This window comes from Sorex fumeus, unplaced genomic scaffold (genome assembly GCF_029834395.1).
Source record: "Sorex fumeus unplaced genomic scaffold, SorFum_2.1 ptg000047l, whole genome shotgun sequence".
In the NCBI taxonomy this organism is placed as follows: Eukaryota; Metazoa; Chordata; class Mammalia; order Eulipotyphla; family Soricidae; genus Sorex; species Sorex fumeus.
Window position 1 is genome coordinate 43,716,682 of NW_026606104.1, and position 20,934 is coordinate 43,737,615.

Consider the following 20,934-nt stretch of genomic DNA (forward strand, 5'->3'; position numbering starts at 1 on the left):
GACTGTGCTTCCCGCCCTGCTCCGCCCCCATCCCCTCCTGCCCTTGGCCCTTCCAGACTCCTGTCCTTGTCTTTCCTCCGGGCTCCCCGACTCCCCTCCTCCAGCCCCACCAGGCCCTCCCCGCCAGCCTCCTTCCCCAGAGAGCTCCGAGTTCAGCCCCCTCCCTCCCCGCCCAGGTCTGCAGAACTCCTCCTCCTGGAAAGTTGCTGCTGGAAAGGAAGTGACTTCAGCGATTTGGCCACAAGGCTGGGCACTGCTGAGCCCAGCTCGCCTGTGGGCTTGCCCAGCCCACCTCCAGAGCACAAACAAGCCACGTGCACACACCCACCCCCAGTGGTCACCCAGAACCCGGAAGGCACTCTCCCCAGTCACAAGCACCACCTCATCCCAGAGCACCCTCTGGGACCCCCCACGCGTCCAACTTCTCTTCCCCACATACCTCGCAGTGCACCCGGGCGCCTAGCACATATCCACCACCCCGCGCGGGACACAGCGCTCCGGGATTCCCACACTTGTCCAGCACGCACCCTGAATCTGTGTACTCACCACTGCAAGGCGGCACGCGGGCCTGGAAAGCACCGCAGACAGACAGGTCCACTTACACACTGCCAGGGTGCAGACCCACACACCTCACGCGCCTGCCCGCAAACGCTTGCACACGGGATGCCCTGGACACTGAGGGTCGGGTACACACAGCCCTGCTCCCCACTCTCGCAATCCCAGGAGGCCCCACCCCCAGACCTCAGGCCCCAGGAATGCTCTTTTGGAAGGTGGGTGGGGTCCCCAGGCAGGCTGGGCTCTGGGGAGCTTCCTGGAGCCCCGAGGCTTGTGTGTCAGTTGAGGGAGTTGCCTCCGCAAGGCTGGGCGGCCCAACCTGCCCCACCTGGTCTCGGCTCTGCGCCTGGGTGGGCTCAGGGGAGCCTGGAGGAGGCGAGCAGGGGTCCCGCCCAGCAGGACAGCCTGGCAGACCAAGACTATAGGTCCACTCAGTCTTTCTCCTCGGCACCCCAGCTCCCATCAAGACAAATCTGGGGACACACTCAGGCGCTCTGGTTGCCGCCTGTGCTCTGAGTTCTGGTCGTGGTCACACGCCCCTTTCTCCTCCAGCTTGCTTAGGTAATTAAAAGCCCCGAAGGTCCTGCCCCATGAAGAGGCACGATGCTGAGACCTGCCGGCTCTGGTGTCCAGGGCCCTGCTGCCTTCTGGATCTGTGGAGCTGAGGGAAGCTGAGCTGATATATATATATATATGTATATAATTTTTGGTTCTGGAAGACACCCGGTGTTGTGCAGGGCTTACTTCTAGCTCCATGCTTAAGAATCACGCTTGGGGCCGGAGCAACAGCACAGCAGGTACGGTGTTTGCTTTGCACATGGCCAACACGGGTTCGATTCCCAGCATCCCACATGGTCCCCTGAGCATCGCCAGGGGTAATTCCCGAGTGCAGAGCCAGGAGTAACTCCTGTGCAGTGCTGGGTGTGACCCAGAAAGAAAAAAAAAAAAGAATCACTTCTGGCAGGGATTAGGGGACTATTTTGGGTGCTGGGATGAAACCTGGGTTTGCTGCATACAAGGCAAAGGCAAAAGCCTTTCCCACTGTACCATCTCTCGGGCCCCAAGGGCTGATGTCTTTTGACTTTATAAAGCCTCTTCTCGGTGAGAAGGGATTCCCGCTGAGGCTGGGGCTAGGTCCCTTGGGCTCCACCTCCAGGGGAAGTCCAAGCCCAGACGCGGGGCCCCTGACCCCCTTACCTGCACAAGCTGCGTAGAAAGGCCTGGCTTAACAGGATCACTGTGTCCTCGCCAGTGATTCCTGGGTGGTCTCCTCGGTGGCCTGAGAGTCGCCCCACACCCGAGGCCCTCTGCACGTGCTCAGCTGGGCAGGCTCTGGGGTCCGGGCTGAAAGGTAGACAGGCAGGCAAGCTCCCATCTGTGGAAGCAAACACAGTGCCCCCGGCGTCAGCATGGACCCAGAATGAGTCAGCCATGAGGACTGGGTGTAGAGGGACACAGGACGGGGAGGCCATCACAGGAGCACACAGGGAAAGGGCCCTCGCTGGCCTCAGCAGAGAGTGAGAGCCTCTCCCAAACCCCAGGGAAGTGCGCAAGCTGTGGGAACAACCCGGCCCTGGGGGTGCAGTTCCTTTGTGCAACTTTCAGAACTGTGGGCCTTTGGGCAAGTCACCTCTCTGGCTCTCCTCTCTCACTTACTGAACAGGGAGAACCGCGAATGGGAGATTGGGGGGGGGGACCTTCTAGGCCCTGGTTCCTTCAACCACCTTGGACCTTCTCTGTCCCCCATGGCTTCCTGCTCATTTGTCTGCCTGCAAGTCTGTCCTGATTGGGGCTGAAGTGATAGCACAAAGGGTAGGGCGCTTGTCTCACACATGGCTGACCCAGGTTCGATCCCCAGCACCCATATGGTTCCCCATGCACTGCCAGGAGTGATTCCTAGGTGCAGAGCCAGGGGTATGCCAGGTGTGGCCAAAAACACAAATGCAAAACAAAACAAAACAAAAATGTCTGTGCGGCTGGAGTGATAGCACGGCAGGTAGGGCATTTGTCTTGCACACAGGCGACCGGGGTTCAATTCCCAGCATCCCATATGGTCCCCCGAATATTGCCAGGAGTAATTCCTGAGTGCACGAGCCAGGAGTGACCCCTGTGCATCGCCGGGTGTGACCCAAAAAGCAAAAACAAACAAACAAACAAAAAACCCCAACAAATAAACAAACAAAACAGGTCTGTTCTGGAGCTCAGAGAGGTTCTCCGAACCAGGCCCAGGATTGCCCACAGCTCCTGGTCTCTGTGAGAGTCCCATGTCCAGAGAAAGGCGTGAATACACCTGTCTGTGAGATCGGAGGCCTGCCTGGCCTTCCGGGCCCTTCTCGGTGCATCTCTGTCAGTCTGTGTGGTATTATGTGTTTGCTTGGTTGTGGTCCCCATGCTGAGCTGTGTGTGTGTGAGGCTGATGTGAACCCTGGGTTGCAGGTTCTTGGTTTGGTGTGGTGGTGTGTGTGCCTGAATCCATTCAGGAGTGTGAGAGAGAGAGAGTGTGTGTGTGTGTGTGTGTGTGTGTGTGTGTGTATGTGCGCGCATGTGCGTGTGTGTGCCGGAGTCTGAAGACACAGAGCTGTCAGTAACTGTAGCCCCTCCCAATTTCCAGGTGTGTGTGTGTGTGTGTGTGTGTGTGTGTGTGTGCTGTAGTGGAGGGATGCGGGGGGGTGGGGGGTGGGGGGCGTGGGAGGGGCTGGCCCTTTGCTGGCCCTGCAGGTTTGCCACCAAGGGGCCTGAGTCTATGGGCACTTGTGTCATCTCCCCCCTCCTGTCTTTTTTAGGTGTTGAGGGTCGCAATGTTCCCGTGGCTCAGTCTCCCTGCAGCTCTGTATGTGCCTGTGTGTGTCCGTGGGCCTCGCAGCAGCTCCTGGCCTATCTGCGTCTGGAGAGCTGGGCAGTGCCAACACGTGTGAGTGGGCCCATGCGGTCTGCTGCGCCTGTCTCCATGTTTGTGTGGCAGCTTTGTGTAGTTCCTCAGTGTGTGTGAGTGTGCAGGGGGGCCCTTTGTGAGACAGTGTGGGTCTGTGTCACTGTGTGCGCCTGCCTCCCTCCTCCCTGTCTGCGCCCGCATGCTCTCTCTCTCTCTCTCTCTCTCTCTCTCTCTCTCTCTCTGTAGGAGCCAGACAACTCCCCAAGCCTGGATTAGGGACAATTTATCCACAGGCAGAGGAGAATTCCAACCTGCCAGAGCCTCCCTCCTCTGCTCCGTCCCCCCTTTCCCCGTGGTTGGGTGGGCACAGAAATGCAGCCCGGCAGCTCCTGAGCCCTCAGGGAGCCCCCACCTCTGCGGTTCCCCAGAGGCCCAGGAAGGTGGAAAAGATGGAAATCTGGGTGGCCCCGGAGCCTTCAGTGGGGGTGGACTGGCTCCCCCCATATGCTCATCTCCATACTGTTAGGCGGATGAGGAGGGGGCACTGCTGGGGTCTGCCTGGCCTGGGGGGCTGGGGGGACCTGAGGCGCAAAGCCTTTCCCAGCCCCCCCCACCACCTGATACTCCCCAACTGATAAACGTCAGCTTCCCTCACCCCCTGAAATGTAAATGACTGGGGAACTGGCAATTGTGCCCACACAGGCTGGGGGCGATGCTGGGAGGTGGGGGACAGTGTGTGGGGGGGATGCAGCGGTGGGGGGGGCAGGGGCTGAGCTGGGACTAAGGCTCCCTTCACGATGCTCCAGGCGCAAGGCAGCATCACATGTTTCCCATTAGCTGCTCTGGCCTCCTTGTTCAGGGGGTGTTGGCTGGGGGAGATTTGTTCTGGTTGCAGGCACCAGCCGAGACCACACAAGAGAGAGAGAGGGAAGATGGAGAGAGAGGGAGTGAGGGAGAGAGAGGCAGAGAGAGAGAGAGAGAGAGAGAGAACGTGCGAGCGATCGCCAGAGGGAAGGGGAAGAGACAGCGAGAGAGACCCAGAGACACACAGAGGGAGAGAAACAGAGGCAGAGACAGGAGGGGCAGAGAAGTGACAGACATGCTGTGAGAGACAGGCACACGCAGACACGACAGAGACGAGAGAGCGGAGTGGGGGGTGCTGAGGCGTGGTGGCAGGAGAGGGACAGGCACTCCGGCACACAGAGAGGCGCCAGGCCGGGGGAAGGGCTGGCCTGGCCGAGGGTGCTGGGGCGGCTGAGGGCGGGGGGGGGGGTGTGCGGGGAGCTGGGGGGTGCGGGAGGGGAGTGGACGCTCCGGCGCTGGCCAGGCGGGGGCGGCCCGCGTGCCCGGAGCCTCCCGCCTCCTGACCCCCGAGCCTCGGAGAGATAACAGGCCCGAATAGTGCTGACTTGCGGTTCAGAAATCCAATATCCTCCGCGGCGCACTAATCGACTACCTGAGCTCCCGGCCCGCGCAGAGCTGCCCCGATTAATCCTGCGGCTCCACAGCCTTAATTAGTTTAACAGTTTCAGGGGCAGAGGAGGCAGGGAATAGGGTCCCCCAGGCGTGCGAGAACCCAGTCCCCCATGCGAACGCTGCCAGGTGCCGCCCCCCAGTCACACCTGCCCCGGCCCCAGAGGCCCCTTCCACACCTCCTGACAAACACTGGGTCCTTCCTCCTGGGGACCAGTCCCGAGAGTTGGCACCTGGGCAGAAGGGGGGTCACACGGGACCGAGCCGCCCCCCCAGCCCACACTTGTCCCTGTGCCCGTGCCCCGGGGGCCTTGACTGCTTCCTCTGGCCCGCCTCCCTGGGGCCCCCTGAGGCGTGCAGGGAAGGCGGCCAGACCACGGGTCCCATGTTGTCGCCTGAGGGTGAGAGACAAGCTCCCAACAGCAGGAGAGAATCACATACATCACTCCCCACAACAGCAGAGACAGACACACAGTGACGTGTCACACGAACAACAGTCAGGCATCTCGGACGGCCTGACAATATGAGTTAGGAACCCTCACGACGGCGAAACACACAACCAACCAGTCCCCCCCATTGCCCACTAACAGGATACAAGATACACAGGGAACCTCTCTCTCTCTCTCTCTCTCTCTCTCACACTCACACACACGCGTGCGCGTTTCACCTTCTGGGTGTGAGGAAGGCACAGATACCCCCGTTCCCCGCCACAGTCCAGGTCAGAGACACAGTCATGCCCCATTCCCCACGTAGACCTCCCTCTAGACTGCAGGTAGGGCAAGCAACCTGTCACCCCCTGACTGCCTCAGACAGGTGACAGCCCAGCCCACCCCTCCCGGTCCCTGTCGCCAGCCAGGGTGGTGCTGTCCTCTGCCTGCAGAGGCGTCACAGCTCACAGGGCATGAATGTCACCCCAGTACTGCCAACACTGGGCACAGCCACACGTTGCCCCAGTGACAAACACCACTGGCCCCAGGAGGAGGTGGAGGCACCGGGGCTCTGGGCGTGACCTTGGTCCCTGGACACCGGCAGAGGAGGCACCATGGCCTCCCTCCCGGGGAATCTGGTGGCCCAATGCTGACTTGGAAAAGCCACCCTGTTTCTAGAAAAACGTGGGGGTCATGTAGGGCGGGGGCAGAATGAGCATGGAGCAGGGCTGGCGCTGAGGTCCAGGGGTCCCTGAGGGGCCCTCCCAACAGGATCCCCGGAGTCCAGCCACGAGGGGAGGTGGGGAGGGGGTGCTGGGAGCCTCAGACTCCCCGCTGCTGCCAGCAGACGCAGCCCCTCTTCCTGACAAAGGCCCCCCTCTCCAAACTTCAGGCCACAGAGCCTGACAAGGAGGCCAAAGTCCAGGGCCATGACTCACCCAGGGAACAGACCTCGCCTGCTGGCCAGAGAGAGGGAGGCCGGCAGCCAAGGGCCTGGGTTCCAGGGTGAGCTCCTCCCAGCCAAGGGAAGGGAGTGACTTGGGGGAGCAGCGTGGGCTCTGGCTTTGGGGGGAAAGGGCAGCCGCTGGGGAGGGGCTGGGGCCGGAAAGCAGAAAGGCTGGAAACCGCCATGACGGCTGGGAGGGTGTTCAGGGCGAAGCCCAGCTCCACCGCTTCCTCACAGGAAACATCCGCTTTCGTTCGGTACCTCAGTTTCCTCATCTGGAAAGCAGGGACCAGAACCTCAGTCGCATGCAACAACATGGCATGAGGTGTACAGGCACTGGGCTGGGCACACGGCTCAGAGGCAGAGCGCACACCTGGCACGCATGAGGCCTGCTCTCACACACACACACACACACACACACACACACACACGTGTGCGCGTGCGCGCAGCACAACTGAGCATCAGGTTAGGATGTGGCTTGGAGGCAGAGCACCGGTTCTGCATACAGGAGGCCCTGGGTTCAAACTGTGGCTGAAAAAGAGAAGGAAAGCAAGGCTCCTGGAGCCAGAGAGATAGTACAGGGGGCGGGGTGCTTACCTTGCACGTAGCAATCTGGGTTCCAACCCCAGCACCTCATAGGGTCCCCTGAGCTCTGCCAGGAATGGGCCCTGAGCACCGCTGGGTGTGGCCCCCAAAAAAACAAAAAGAAAAAAAAAGAGAAAGGTTCTTGCTCAAAAGTTAGAAAAGCAAAGACGGAGTAGGAAGCTCTCAAAGCCCTCGAACAACTCAGGATCTGTCGGGTTCACTAGCCGCCACGACTCAGCACCCCCCTCAGAGCTAGGACAGTGGTATGCTGTACGCGGAACACATGGTTGGGTGCTGTTGGCTACAGGGCTGCCCCGTGTCTGGTGTCAAACTGTGGGGACTGTCCTAGATGCCTGCCTTTGACCCTCAACTTGGCTGGGCCCACCTTTAGACCCTGAACCAGGCGGGCGACTCTGAGGGAGGAAGGTGAAGCACACCCCAGCCCCCCTATTTCCAAAACCAGCCTCTGGTGCGCAAGAGGACTGGGGGAACTCTGGGACGAAGAGACCCTGTCACTGTACTGGAGCTCAGAGAGGGACAGGCGTAGCCTGGGGTCACACAGCATGGCAAAGGCAGAGCTCAGAGTCCTGGCCGGGGATAGTCTCAGAGCAGAGTCCCTCTAGCCCCTGGAGGTGGCTGGAGCCGGGGGGCCTTGGGGGACTGAGCAAAACGTGGCGACAGATGGCCTGCCGAGGCAGCGGCGATCTGGGCGGCTGGCAGGCATGCTCGCTCCCGCGCAGGGAAGCGGCTAATTTTAGCTGAGGCCTCGATGCCAGCTTTGTTCCCCCCACCCACCCGCCGAGGGGGCCCAGCATGCCTTGCGTGCAACCCGCCTCCCCCGGCACCCCTACTCCCCCCTGCCTGGCTGGCCCCTTGGTAAGGAGTGCCCAGACCCCAGGGTCCTAGAACTGTCGGCCTGACCAGGCCCCATCATGGCCAGAGGCAAGAGCTGGGTCCTGGAGGCCTGGCCCCCGCGCCCCAGTGCCTGTCTTGTGGACACCGTGTGGCTCTGGGACGAGTGAAGAGCAGTGGCGGGGGCGGGGGGGGAGCTCTAGAGGCCGTGGCCCAGACGTAGGGAAGAGCCTGACAGCGGAGTCTGCCAGCCGGGGACCGTTGGGGTACGGGGCGCCTCCTCCATGGATACTTTAGGAAGCAGGACCCTATTCTGGGGGCAGGTGTTGGTGGGAACAAGGGGGTTCAAGCCACTCTCCCCACTCTCTGTTCTCCAAGGTTAGACTTGGTCCCAGGAATGCAAGACACTCCCCCTCCCCCCTTTTTGGGCCACACCTGGCAATGCTCAGGGGTTCCTCCCCACTCTGCCCTCAGAAATTAATCTTGGCGGTGCTACGGGACCATATGGGATACCAGGGATTGAATCTGGGGTGGCCACACGCAAGGCAAGTGCTCTATGCGCTGCACTATCTGGCCCCAACACAAAGCACTTAAAGAAATCAGAGCAAGGGGCGGGAGCGATAGTACAGTGGGGAGGGTGTTGGCCTTGTATGAGGCCAACCTGGGTTCGATCCCAGGCATCCTGTATGGTTCCCCGGAGCACTGCTAGGAGTAACTCCCTAGTACAGAACCAGGAGTAACCTTTGAGGATAGCTGGGTGTGCACACACACACACACACACACACACACCCCGGGGGGGGGGGGGCGGGCGGGGAAACAGAAAAGAGAAGTGAGATCAAGAATAAGAGCTATCAGGGAAACCGAGGCACAGACTGAGGCAGCCATGTGTCAGGAAGCAGTGAGACCTAGCACGTGCTCCTCTGAGTTCTTGGGCCACCATAACGCCAGACACGCCCACCATCTGGGCTGCCAACTTGGGTGGCTAGCATGGGAGGCTGGAGGCCAGCAGGTCTGTTCCTACCGCTGGGGGCTCTTCAACCCTTGAGCCCCTCCCTTGTCTCAGGTGCATAGGATGCCCGGCCCTCCGGGCCCTCGGTGAAAGGGGATTCTTGGGGAGGATTCTGGAGTGCCCCCTCGCCCAGCTCCAACCGGGGTGTGAGGGGGTGGGGGCCAGGAGGGAAACGAGCCAGTGGGGAACGGAGGAAACCTTGAGACCCCGCCATGTGTGTGGAGGAAGAAAGTCAGAGCACAAGAGGAGGAGACCAAAGCAGGGGCTGGGGAATTCGGGAAGGCCGGGGCTTAGGACAGAGAGATAAGAGAGGGGGGAGAGAGAGAGGGAGGAAGAAAGGCGAAGGGAGGTGGGGGAGAGAGAGAGAGAATGTCGAGGGAGGACAACTGCGAAAAAGAGACTCAGGAAGAGAGCAGGAAGAAGACAAAGAGACAGAGAGACAGGCAGGATGAGGCAGAGACAAAGAGAGAGCGAGGGAGAGAGTCCGCGACACATGGAGGGAAGTGGTGAGGAGGGGCCTGGCCGGGCAGGGCCAGCAGAGGACTGAGGCCACCATGGCCGGAGACCAGAGGCGGACAGGGGGACCCCACCCCCAGGGACCAGCAGAGACCCCCAGAGAGGGTGAGAGCCACTTGGATGGGGGGGGGGGCGGGAAGAGGGAGACAGGCAGAGATGGGGGGGCAGCAGGAGTAGACAGAGGCAAGGAGGGAGAGGGAGGGTGTGAGGAGGAGGGGGGGAATGTCGTCGCCAGAGCTGGGGGGACAAGAGGACAGAAATGGAATGTGGGTCTGGGCATGAGGCTCACAGATGCATCGGCTCCGGTTTCAGCTGGGGCAGTTGGCTGCTGGGGGGGGGGATGGGGGGGGAAAGAGCAGAGCTGGCGAAGGAGGGGAGCCTGTTGCCATGGCGGCGGGCACGGCAGGGCCACAGTCTGCTGGCACTTGGAGTTCTGGGCATGGTAGGGGGCTGGCGGAGGGGAAAGAGGGGGGCGATGAAGAAACCTGGCCCCTGCCCCTCGGGCTCTACCAGGAAGAAAGTTTCCAGGGCACAGCGGAGAGGAGAAGCTGGGAGCTGGGGCTGCTGCCAGGGGGCACAGCTCTCTGGGCTGCCCGAGGGCCTTCCAGGTGCCCGCCCGTGCCTGGGGCCAGACCCGCCTTGTCTGTCCCCGCCAGTCTAGCTGCAGCTCCCACATGCTGCTGCCGCTGCTTGCCGAGCGCCGCAGATTGTGAATTCAGGATCTGTAATCCTAACGCAGAGCCCAGGCCTACCGGCTCCAGTTGCCAAGGCGACGGCGGGTCAGAGGGCAGCGCAGGGCGCCCGCTCCTCCAAGTCAGAATCCCAATTGTTAAAGCCCAAGAATAAACAGCTGAAGCGGCCGTGGGGGGGCTGGGAGGGGGGCTGAGGTCTGCATCGGCTCAGTGTGGTGTTGTCAAGCGAGATGTCACTAATTGTCTGAAGGAACGGGCTGAGGCAGCTCTTAACTGCTTCTGTGCCACCGGAGACACCTTGGCTGCCTGGCCCCATCCCCCGGGCCTCCCAGCATTCCACCGGGCCAGTTTGTGGGTGGGGGGAGTGCCGGGCCAACATAATATCTGCCTTCCTTGCAGAGAACCCCCACATACTTTGGATCCCAACACTCCTTTGCCCAACTTGGAACCTCCCACTGCAAGCTCACTCCTTAGGTTCCCAGAACCAGTACTCACTCCTTCATCCCAAACTCTGGGCTCACAATACTCCCCGCAGCCCAGAACTGCATCATCAATTTTCTCCCCTTCTTCCTCGCAAAAGTCAGGGGTTCGGGTACAGGCAGATGTGTGGACACAAGACAGACTTCAGGGTTCCTTTGATTTGGGGGAGGGGGCAGGGAAGACCTAGCACTTCCTTCTGTGAAATTCACTCCTCAGCTGCCCCCCAGATAAGAAGCCCTGAACAGTGATGGGATGCCTGGGGTCCGGGTTTGATTGTTCTAACTACCTGCTATTTCGCTTCGGACAAGAAATTTTCTCTCCCGTCTGTTTCTTCATCTATCTCCTGCCGGATTAGTGCCTATTCTGACCTAGGCATTATCTGGAACCCCTACCCAGAGGAACTCCAATCCGGTCGGGGAGAAAGGCTCATAATACAAGGCAGAAAGCAATCAGAGATCCATCAGGTAAGATATTCCACAAAAACCAAGGAAGCAGCAGTCTGATACAGAGCGCATTGTCGGGTAGCTAGTGGCTGGCACTAATAGCAGCACTGGTTTCACCATTAGCACGCGGGGCCACTGAAAGGGTGCAGGTAATCAGGGGAAAGACTGGGGGAAATGTAGGTCGGTTCTGGAAGGCTTCCTGCATAAAGCGGTCCTAGGCAAGACTGGGCAGGCAGGCAAGAAGGTAGAACTCTCCAGGCAGGAGAGAGGAGGTCTTCCGAGGTTCTAGGGTCCGGGGCCGGCCCCTCCCTGGGCAGGAAGGGCGAGGCTTCAAAGTTCTCCTTAGCCCCTCCCCGCTGGCCAGACACCCGGGAGGGGGCGGGCGCTTGTGGGCAGCGCTCCTGGAGATTGGCAGTACCTGCAGTGACGTCACGGGGCGGGACCAGGGCTCCCGGCACGCCCCCAAGTCCATACCCGGGACCCACCCGCAACCGGCCCTGGAGTGGGCTCCACTAGAGCAGGGGTGAAGGCTGCCTTGCCGCCCCCTCGGGTGGCGGGCAGGGCCGGGGTGCTGCTCGTGGGCTGGGAGCTGGACGCGGAAACAGGGGATCCCCCAGAGAGGGCCCAGCCCAGCCCCGGGCTGGATGTGCACAAAAGGCGATTTGTTCTTTCTCGGGATGCCTGCGCCTTCTCAAACATACCTACAGCCGCACTCCGGGGACAGCTACACCCACACACGGCTGCACAGAGCCCACAAGGGTGGGGAATGGGGGGCTGGCGACAGCCCCCGGAGGTCAGCCTTTAAGAACAACCTTGTCTCAACTGTGCCTTGCCACATCCCATCTACATCACCCCACTTCACCCCAAGTGATGTGGACACCCCACCCCTAGCCTCATGCACAGCCATGGGAACACTAGTCTCATTCCCACAACCGCCCTCTCTCTCAGACCACGCATAACTCACCGAGTGGGGATCTCTGGTCACACAACCACTGGCTTCGCAGGGTGTGACCTTGAGGTGACTAGCCTCTGAGCACTTACTCTGTGCCCATCCTCCCCCCAGTGACCCTTTCTGGTGAATACCAATATCTCTCCTTTTGTGGCTGGGGGAACTGAGGCTTCGATTAAATGGTCTGTGTAAAAGCCAGGGCTTGAACCCAGGTTCATGCTCTGCTATGTGTGTGATTCCCCGCCCCCCAACACACCATCTCATCCCCGAACACCCCACATGTCACACAAAAGACAACAGAGCCATCTCTGCCCCCAACAAGGCTTCACTGTCACTGCCCAGTGTCACTGTGTCACTCAAGCGTGTGCTGAGGGGAGGGCCATCTCTGACCTCGGCCGGCCCCCTGGCTGTCTGGCCCACCTATTATCACGGGGCAGAGGCAGCCCAGACAGGCTACCTGGAGCCTTTCCAGCACCTCACCTCCACCTCCCTGGACGCCAGGATGACAAAGCACTGCCATACTGGCCACTGACCCCTTGGGCCAGGAGCCTTCCCTAGCCCCCAACCCCTGCTGAGAACAAGCAGAAACAAACTCCTTCCCGGGGATGTCAAAGCACCTTTCCTGGGGGAGGCGGCTCTGTGATCCCCAGAGCCAGGCTCGGCCGGTGGATCAGGTTACTCTTTCCCCAGCTGTGCCTGGACTCCTTGGGGCTGACCTTTCACCTCATCCAGGCCAGGACCCAAAGGGGGCCGGGAGTCCAGCCCTCACCTCCGGTTAACCCTGCGCATTCCTCCCTTTCCATTCCGGACCCCCTCCCCCAGGGCCTGGCGGTCTGGGGAGCCATAGGTAACGGGCAGGGGCGGCCAGCCTTTCTCTGCTCTGCGCTCCCATCCTGGGGTCCGGTTTCTCCTAGAGCTTTACAGAATGCTCCTCCCTGCCCCCTGCCCAAGCTGCCCTGCCCTGCTAGGATCAGATACCTCCGCCCAAGCAGCTGAAAATGACCTGGGCTATTTTCACCCTGGGATCGCGTTGCAAACTCCCCTTTGGGCTGGCCACTTCCCACATCCCTCCACACCACAGCTCCCCCACTCCTCGTCCCTCCGCCAGAGCCACTGACCCACAGGACAGGAGGCTCTTAGAGACCACTGGCCCAGGCCCCTAGGACAGGGAGACTGATGCACAAGGCTGGGCTCAGAACCAGGCTCCCTGGGGCCCCGCCCAGGCATCGCTCCTGTCGGGCAGTGCAGCATGGTCTGCTCTGTACCCGAGACCTCACAACCTCTGACCCAGCCCCAAACCCAGCCGACCGCGGCTCACAGGAGGCTGCTCACCCGTCCCCGTCCTGAAGGTGTCCCCAGGAACGAAACTGCTCCAGCCACACTCTTCTCTTGGATGACCATGGGGACCAGACCTGTGCCTAGACTCTGCCCGGGGAGCATGGATGGGAACTGGGGTGAGGGAGCATGAACTCAGGCCAGGGTGACTGAGGCCCAGGGCAGCAAGAGGGGGCTTCAGGCCGCCCGAGGTCTCCATGGCACACTGCTTCCTGTTCCCAGCTGTCCTGACCCCAGCCTCTCAGTATCCCCTCTTCCATTCCTACAAACCTGGCCCCAACCAGGCCTCCCTACCCCTGCCCCTGAAGCTGCAGCCCTCCTGGGCAGGAATGTGACTGGTCAGGTCTGAGCTGACCACATGAGTGGCTCTAAGGCAACAGACCCCCCATTCTCTCCCATCCCCCCCAGTCTGGGGAAGCTCACATACCACGGCAAGGTGGGGGGGGGGTGGGCACGAGAGGGGGAACGGCTTTAACCCTTTACAGGCTTGCAGGGAGAAAAGAAGAGGTCGACCTCTCCCTCCAACGACCACTCCCAAACTGCCAGGGAACTGTGGGCAGAGGTTCTCACAGGAGGGGGGAAGGGGGGAATTTGCCCTACTCACCCCCATTAAGAAAAATTATCCTTTGCCACTCGACTGCTTAATCTCACCTCCCCTGACATTTGGGAAAACAGGCATGAGGTGGTGCTGAGGGGAGGAAAGAGAAGGAGGCATCCTGAACCCCACCCTCAGGAGCCCCTAGTCAGATGGGAGAAATCCAACCCTGCCCTGGGGAGTCGGGGGGCGAGACCAGGCACTGAGGCTGGGACAAAGGGCTGGGAGCCGAGCTGAGCCGAAGAGGGAGGAAGCCAGGTGGGGTCAGATCGGGCAGGCTTCCCGGAGGCCCCTCGGCCCCACCCCTCCCCCAAGGCTCTGGAATCTCGGGGGTCAGGGATGAGGGACAGCCCCACCCCCTGCTCCCCTCAGGCTCAGGAATTCCACCAGCAGGGGGGGGTGCGGGTGGCTGCTTCGGCCTGAGTCCAAGTCGGCTCCCACTGGACCGGGAACTGCAGCCTCCTCGCCCCCGCCCCCACCCAGCCCCTGGGCTGGCCCCTGGCCCCCTCCCCTCCCCCTCCCTGGCTGGCACGGTGTGTGCCAGGCGCTGGCAGAAAACAAACCCGCCGGGGGTGGGTTTGCAGGGAGCGGGGTAACCTTGACACAGTTGCGGCAGTCGCTAATGGCAGACACACACTCCGCCTGTTCTGGGGGGACTGTTGCCGTTGCTAGGAAACCGGCAGCCGCGTGAATGGAAATGGGTCAGTAAACCTGGGGAGAGATAGTGTGACACTCGAACCACTGCAGCTGCTCCAGCCCACACCCAAATCCCTCCTCTTCAATATTTATCACTCCCGCCTGGGCCCTCAGCTCCTGCCAGACCCAGCACCAGCCTGGCCCTCAGGCCCCCTCCAGGCTCAACAGGGGATGGGGGCGAAGAAGAGAGGAGAGCTGCTTATCCGCTTCTTGGGGGCCCACCCCAGGCGGGATGGAACTGGTTCTGGAGGAGCTGGAACAGGAAACAGAGTCTAATCCCGTGGCAGGGAAGGGGTTAAAAGGTCAATTCCAGCCTGTTCCTGATTTAGGCACCGTGGTAAAATTCCTGCGAGTGGAGTGGAGTCCAGCAGGCCAGAGACTGCGGGCCTGCCTACCTGTGGCCAGAATGCCTGAGAGCAGGAAGTCGCTCCTGTGTCCGAGGGCTCCGGAGAAGGCTCCCAAAACATGACCAGGATTCACTCAGCCCAACAGTCCCTACGCCCGCGTGCATGCTCCTGATACACCCTAATGGTCCAAAGGGCCCGGAACTGCTGCCTTATAAGACCATCATCCCGGACAGGACCAGGACGAGCACTTGCCCTCCCCGCCCCCTTTCAGACAATGTTCTGAAGATCCCAGCAAAAAACATGACAACTGCAGTTTAGAACCATCAGTTCAACACTTAGAAGTGGGCTGGTCAACCTGCACTGTTTCAGACTGTTGAATCTGCTAACACTTGGCTAAAGGGCTGGCGCTAACCAAGCCCTGGTTCTCTGATCCCACCCCACACCGCCAGCTTTCTCCTCGTCTTGCACACACCCCAAACTACAGCTCCTGCAACTGCTTTCTGGATACACTATCCCGAGAGCTACCTGCCAAGTGTCCTGGTTTCCTTGTTACCTGCCAAGTGTCCCCAGCGTTTCTAAGAGAGGCGTGCACGGTGCTCCCCAGACTCTGGGGGTGGCTGGTCACCCACACACGTGCCCCTTCTCTAGAAGCGAGTCCGTCTCAGCCCTGGCACCCCGGAGTTCTTGTTCTTAGCACAGGTCTCTTGGCTGACAAAAGGGAGCTTGGGAACCAGAAAACCAATGACTTGGGTGACTGCCCCCCTCTGTAATCCCCACCACTAGCCCTCAGGAGTGGTGGGAAGGGAAGCAATCCAGATCTTGGGGAGGGGGCACCCAGAGAGGGGATACCTTGACAGGAATCTCCCAGCTGACTTGGCTCTGTGTGCCCCTATCTCCTAGGATACATCAGTCAACACGGGCTCTGCTTCTGTCAGAGCGGGGAAGGTGCCCAAGGGAAACACTTAATCCAGCTTCCTCCGCCTTGCAGGAGATGAGGCTCAGAGAGGGGAAGAGGCCTGTCCCAAGTCACACAGCTCAGCCCGTTCTCACTCACAGTCCTCGCTCACATCCCTCCATGGACTGCAGAGAAACAGGGGGCGGGAAATCAGCCCAGGCACACTTTCCAATGGCAGAGGGAGGCAGAGAATTTTGCAGTTCTGTGGAGGCTTGTGTGAGAACTGTGTGAGACATGGGCAGCTGGGAGCCCTGAAGTGGGGCTCAAATCTGGGCTTTGCCAAAATGACCTGGTGGACACTCGCCCCCCACTCCGTTCCTCCCCCTGAGCTCCGGAGTGGCGTCTGCCAGTCAGAGGTAAAGGAGGGTGGCTCTGCTGCCTGCCGCTGGCCTTGAAAACGCTTCCAGGGCATCTCTGCCCCTCTAGGACTGAAATAGGGCTCCTTGGCCAGGGCTGTGCCAGGAAGCCTGTGATACGCTAGGGGGAAAAAGGGGGTGTTCAGCTAAGTGGCCTGTTATTCCAACTCCACTCTGCACAAAAGCAAGCTGCGGCTCACGGAGGTGCAATAGTTAGCTCAGGTTCACAGAGAGAACAAATGGAGCCGTGAGTTCCTTCCAGCACATGAGGTAGGCCAACCCAACAGGAAACAGGGAGGAGTGAGGGGAGGGAAGAATGGGAGGTGAGAGGGATCCTGGCCCAGCTGAAGGCAGCCAACAGCATCTAAATTTGAATCTGAGTCTCTGGGTGTCCCCCCATCCCCACATTGGCAGCAGAGGAGTCAAAGGTCAGCATGGAGCTGGGAGAGGAAGCAGAATTCCACCATTTCACAGCTCACCTGGGTCACAAGGTCCCAGGGGGCTGGCCAAGAGCCAGTCCCCTCTTTGGGCCTCAGTTTCCCCACCTGTACTATGCTAGCCTAGCAGGAGGGACTTAACACCTTGTGAAGACCAGCACTAGTTCTCAGTCCCCAGGCCAAGTTCAGAAGTCTCTCCCTAGTCTGGAACTCGCTGTGGACATTTTGGACTGAATGTTCAACGCATAGACAGCACTCCCTAAAACCCACTGTGTTCCATCCTTTCCAGAGTGATGGCAAGACAACACTTACCTTGGGAAGCCAGTTCCACAGAGCTGTGGCGGGCGGGGTAAGGGCTGCGTGGTCCACAGAGCCTTTCACTGCCCAGCCTTACCGCGTACTGCAGGCGGCTGTCCACTCTGCTGACCGCTTTACAGAAGAGTGCAACTTGAAGTCCTGCCACAAGGCCACGGCCTTCCTACTGTTACCTACTTTTGTGGGTAAGGAAAGGGACTGAGGAGGGACTGGTTCACAGTTGCATTCAGTTGGCAGAATCAAAAGGAGCCCAGGGTGCCTGTCCCCACAGTGACTAACAGCAGCGGGTAGGACAGGAGATGAAAATGAGCAGGGACCACTGGCAAAGGGAGAGGGGCCCACCCCAGGTGGGGAGGTGCCTGCTGAGCGGCCAAACGGCTGCTCAGTCTGCTGAGCACCAAATGGTACTGAACAAGCCAAGTGGTGGCAAAGCATCCTTTCCCCTCCCCCACAAAGAACAAGGTAGTTCTCTCCTCCCCCAATCTGCAGAGAAAGTACCCCGGGAATCACCTACCTCCCTAGATCTTGGGGTTCTTCTAAAAGGGCTTCCCTACCCCCCGGGGGTCCTTTCCCAGACCTGGGACTCAGTAAGCTCAGAGCTGCCCCTGAAGCAAGCCACCACAGATGAAACTGTCCAGGTTTGCTTGGCACCTCTGCCTCCCCTCGACCCACCCCTCCTTGTCCCCTTCCAGAGTGTCGCCTCCCCTGGCTCCTGGACCCCCCTGAGACTCCGGCTCTGGTTCTCCTAGGAGGTTCGGAGCCGCGGGTCCAGCCCTTCGGACTCCGACCAGTCCGCTGCCACCGCCCCTCAAACTACCTGGAAAGTGCACGCTGCCCTCCCCCCACCCCCCCACCCCAGGCCTCGGAGCGCGACTCCAGGGGGAGGTGACAGGCCCCGGAGGGAAACCGGGGCGGCAGGGGAGGGGTCCCGCCTGCACCTGGCCGGGCCAGGCCGGGGCGGTCAGGGGGCGCAGGAGGGCGCTCTGCCCCCCGCAGCCCCGGCCGCCCGCCGCGGCGCCCCCGAGGGCAGGGCTGCGGGGCGCCCCTGGCCCGGCTCCCCCGGCCGGCCGCGCGCTGCAGCTGCAGGAAATTCCAGAAGCTCTCCATCATCCCCGCGCTGCGCGGCCCGGGCTGCCAAGGCTCCCCGAAGGAGAGCCACATGCCGGCCGGCCGCGCGGCCCGCCCTGGCCCCCTCCCCGCCCGGCCGGCCGGGCAGCCGGGTCGGGCCGCCCCTTCCCGCGCCCCGGGCCGGCGGAATGCGTGGCAGCCCCGGCCCGGGGTTATTTTGAGCGGGAGGGGAGCGGCCCAACTCGGTGTTTTTGGCTTTTTCCTGGCCCCCGGCCCGCCAGCACGGGCCCTGGGCTGCCCGCGGAGTGGAAGGGGGTCACGTGGCGGGCGGGGGGGCCGGGGGGTTGCAGGGCCGCCGCGATCCGGCTGCGGCTCCAGCTCCGGCCCGGCCGCCGCTACCTGCAAGCCCCTCCCCGGTGCGCACCCGCGGCCAGGGCACTCCCTCCCCAGCGGCGGACGCGGGCCTCACTGGATAGCGCCGCAGTGCCCCGGCGGCCAATCACCGGCCTCGATTTCCTTACCTGAGCATTGGGGCTGAGCTACGGGGCTTTAGGTGGCGGGTACAGAGAAAGAAAGGCACTGCTGGCTGTGTTGCCTCTGCTTGGGCACCAAACCAAGGGGGTGGGGGGCGGGGGGGGGCTACACCTCATTTTCTCATCTATAGAATGAAGCGATCCGGGTGACTCCTGGAGAAGGGCCCTTTCCAGGCGCTTTCGCTTAGGACCCATTTAAGCGACTTTCCCAATGCTAAGAGCCCACCCGAGCACTTGTCTTGGGTGATTCCCAAGCATGAAGTAGGCAAGATTATTTTTTACTTTGTGCTGATGAGGAAACCGAGGCTCACGCAGACGCAGAAACTCTGGGTCTGGAGCCTGAGCTAGCGGCTCAGGGGGGAGAGATAGTACAGCGGGTAAGGCACTTGCAGCTGACTAGGGTTCCAACCCAGCACCACCTATGGTGTCCCCCCTCCCCCCAGCACAGAGCCAGGAGTAAGGAGCAGACCCTAAGCACTGGTGGGTGTGGCACAAAAAGTTAAAAAAAAAAAAAGAAAGAAAAAACAAAGCAGTGCCTAAGATAAGCAGGAAAAACACTGTTCCTTTTTTTTTTTTTTAAGAGAGGAGACTCAGGTTGAAAACAAGATTTCCCAACACTCCTCTCACCAGTTAGGCACAGATGACCATCCAGCCTGGACCTAATACTTCTATCCAATACCCTGTGGCAGCCATCTGAATGTCTGGGTTCCAGGGCATATAGACACTATTCCCATGGGCACAAACCTGAGTGCAGTGACCAGGAAACCCTGTGCTTCAGGTCTAGACTCCTGGGTCCCCAAAGTTCAAAATCTCCCTAATTCTAGATGAAGCCAGGCCTCAGAGCCATGGGGTCAAGGGGCATCTGGAGGTGAGAGATGGCATGCAGAGTAACAGCCTGGGACACCGCCGGAGTTGCTTCCTGCCCCCCCCAACACCCCCCAGCAAGGAAGCACAAAGGCTGGCAGCCCCCCCATTCCGCCCCGGAAACCTGGCAGTTTATTTCTGTCTCTGGGCCCCCTGTTTCCACAGACTCAGTCCAGAAAGGCTGGCAGCAGCTGGCTTGGAGGGGTGGAGCGCCTACTCAGGGGTCCAGCTGCTGCCCTGGCCCATCCCCACCTGCCAGGCCAGACCAGCTCCAGAACCAGAGGTGACACTGGGATGAGGCAGGATGGTACTGCAGGCCAGCTGGTCAGGACCCCAAGGGCGAAAACTCCCACTTCCCAGCCCATGCACTAGACAGGTGTCCTCCCAGGGCAAGCCCCCTACAACCAGCACACAGCTTTGAAGAATACACCTCTGTGCGGCCAAGTCTGTTTCTTCCAAACCATTCTCGCTCATGCATCCTAAGGAAAAGCCCACTTCTACCTCTGTCCTGCCTGATATGGTAGAAAATACCGAGAATGTGGCTGAGTGGAACTAGGATGAGCCAGAAGAATAAAAAAAAAAGTACCAGATTTTGAATTTAAATACTAAAAATATTAATAATTTTATGATTATATATGGAAACAATGTGGGTTATACTGGATTATTATAAGAAATTAAGACTATTAACATTTATTCACTTCTTTTTACTTTGTATACTGTGACCACCAAGATGACTTAGGTAGGTTCCATGACATTTCTATTGGACACCGCTATCCTAGAACCCATGGTGCTCTGGCTTAGAACCAAGACTTTGCCTATCTAGTCACTCTACGGGCAGCTTCTGTCCACCTACTTCCCCATCCAGGCAGGCCTTTCATGTGGACCTAAACCTCACCCTCTCACTCTACCCCAGACAGCTTTCTGTGAATCTAGTCGCAACCAGTGCTGGTGGCTTAGTCAGCTTAAGCCGCTATCGAGGATATTTCTGTTCACCAATTCATAACATCTAGATCCCGGAGCTAAGGCTCGAGATCAGCAGATCACTTTCCATGTTGAGGAGCCTGACACCTAGCCTTGTTTCCTTAGACCACTTCTAGTGAAATCCAATTTTGAGATCTCTGAGGTGGAATGAGGTTCTAGATGAGGGATAGGAAACTATGGCCCAAGGGCCAAATCCAGCCAGCTGACTGATTTTGTAATTCAAGTGTAACTGGAGCAGAGCCTCTCTTTCACTTGTGTGTTATCTGTGACTGCACTCAAGGTAAAACTATGTGCTCGTGATTGAGACACCAAATGGTTAGAAAGACAGCATTTGTGTCCCCCCCCCCCCCGTTTTTCTTTTTACTATTTGGCTCTATATAGAAAGTTGCCGACTCCTATTCTAGATAACCAACCCATCCAACCCATCGCCAATCTAGACTGCAGCCCAAGATTATGATGTGACCGAATCTAGACCATCTTCACTCCGCTAGATGCTACTACCGATCAGAATCTACACCAGAGCTTAGCACAGACCCCCTGTTGCCTGGGCTCCAGATTTTAATCTCAGCAGGCAGACCCTAGGCCTGTTCTCTGGAATGCAAAGGGTCTCTCTACTTCAGACTCCACTGGAGATAAGGCCCGTTGACTGTTC

At 59.9% G+C, this 20,934-nt stretch overlaps 1 protein-coding gene across 3 annotated transcripts in view; it reads right to left on the reverse strand.

Moving 5' to 3' along the window:
* Positions 1 to 20,934, reverse strand: part of AHDC1 (AT-hook DNA binding motif containing 1) — a 65,423-nt gene that overhangs the window by 20,485 nt on the left and 24,004 nt on the right. For all 3 annotated transcript variants that reach the window (XM_056122580.1, XM_056122578.1, XM_056122577.1), the window contains one exon: positions 1,753 to 1,930. The gene's annotated coding sequence lies outside the window, so the exon portion shown is untranslated. The remainder of the gene's footprint in view (positions 1 to 1,752; positions 1,931 to 20,934) is intronic.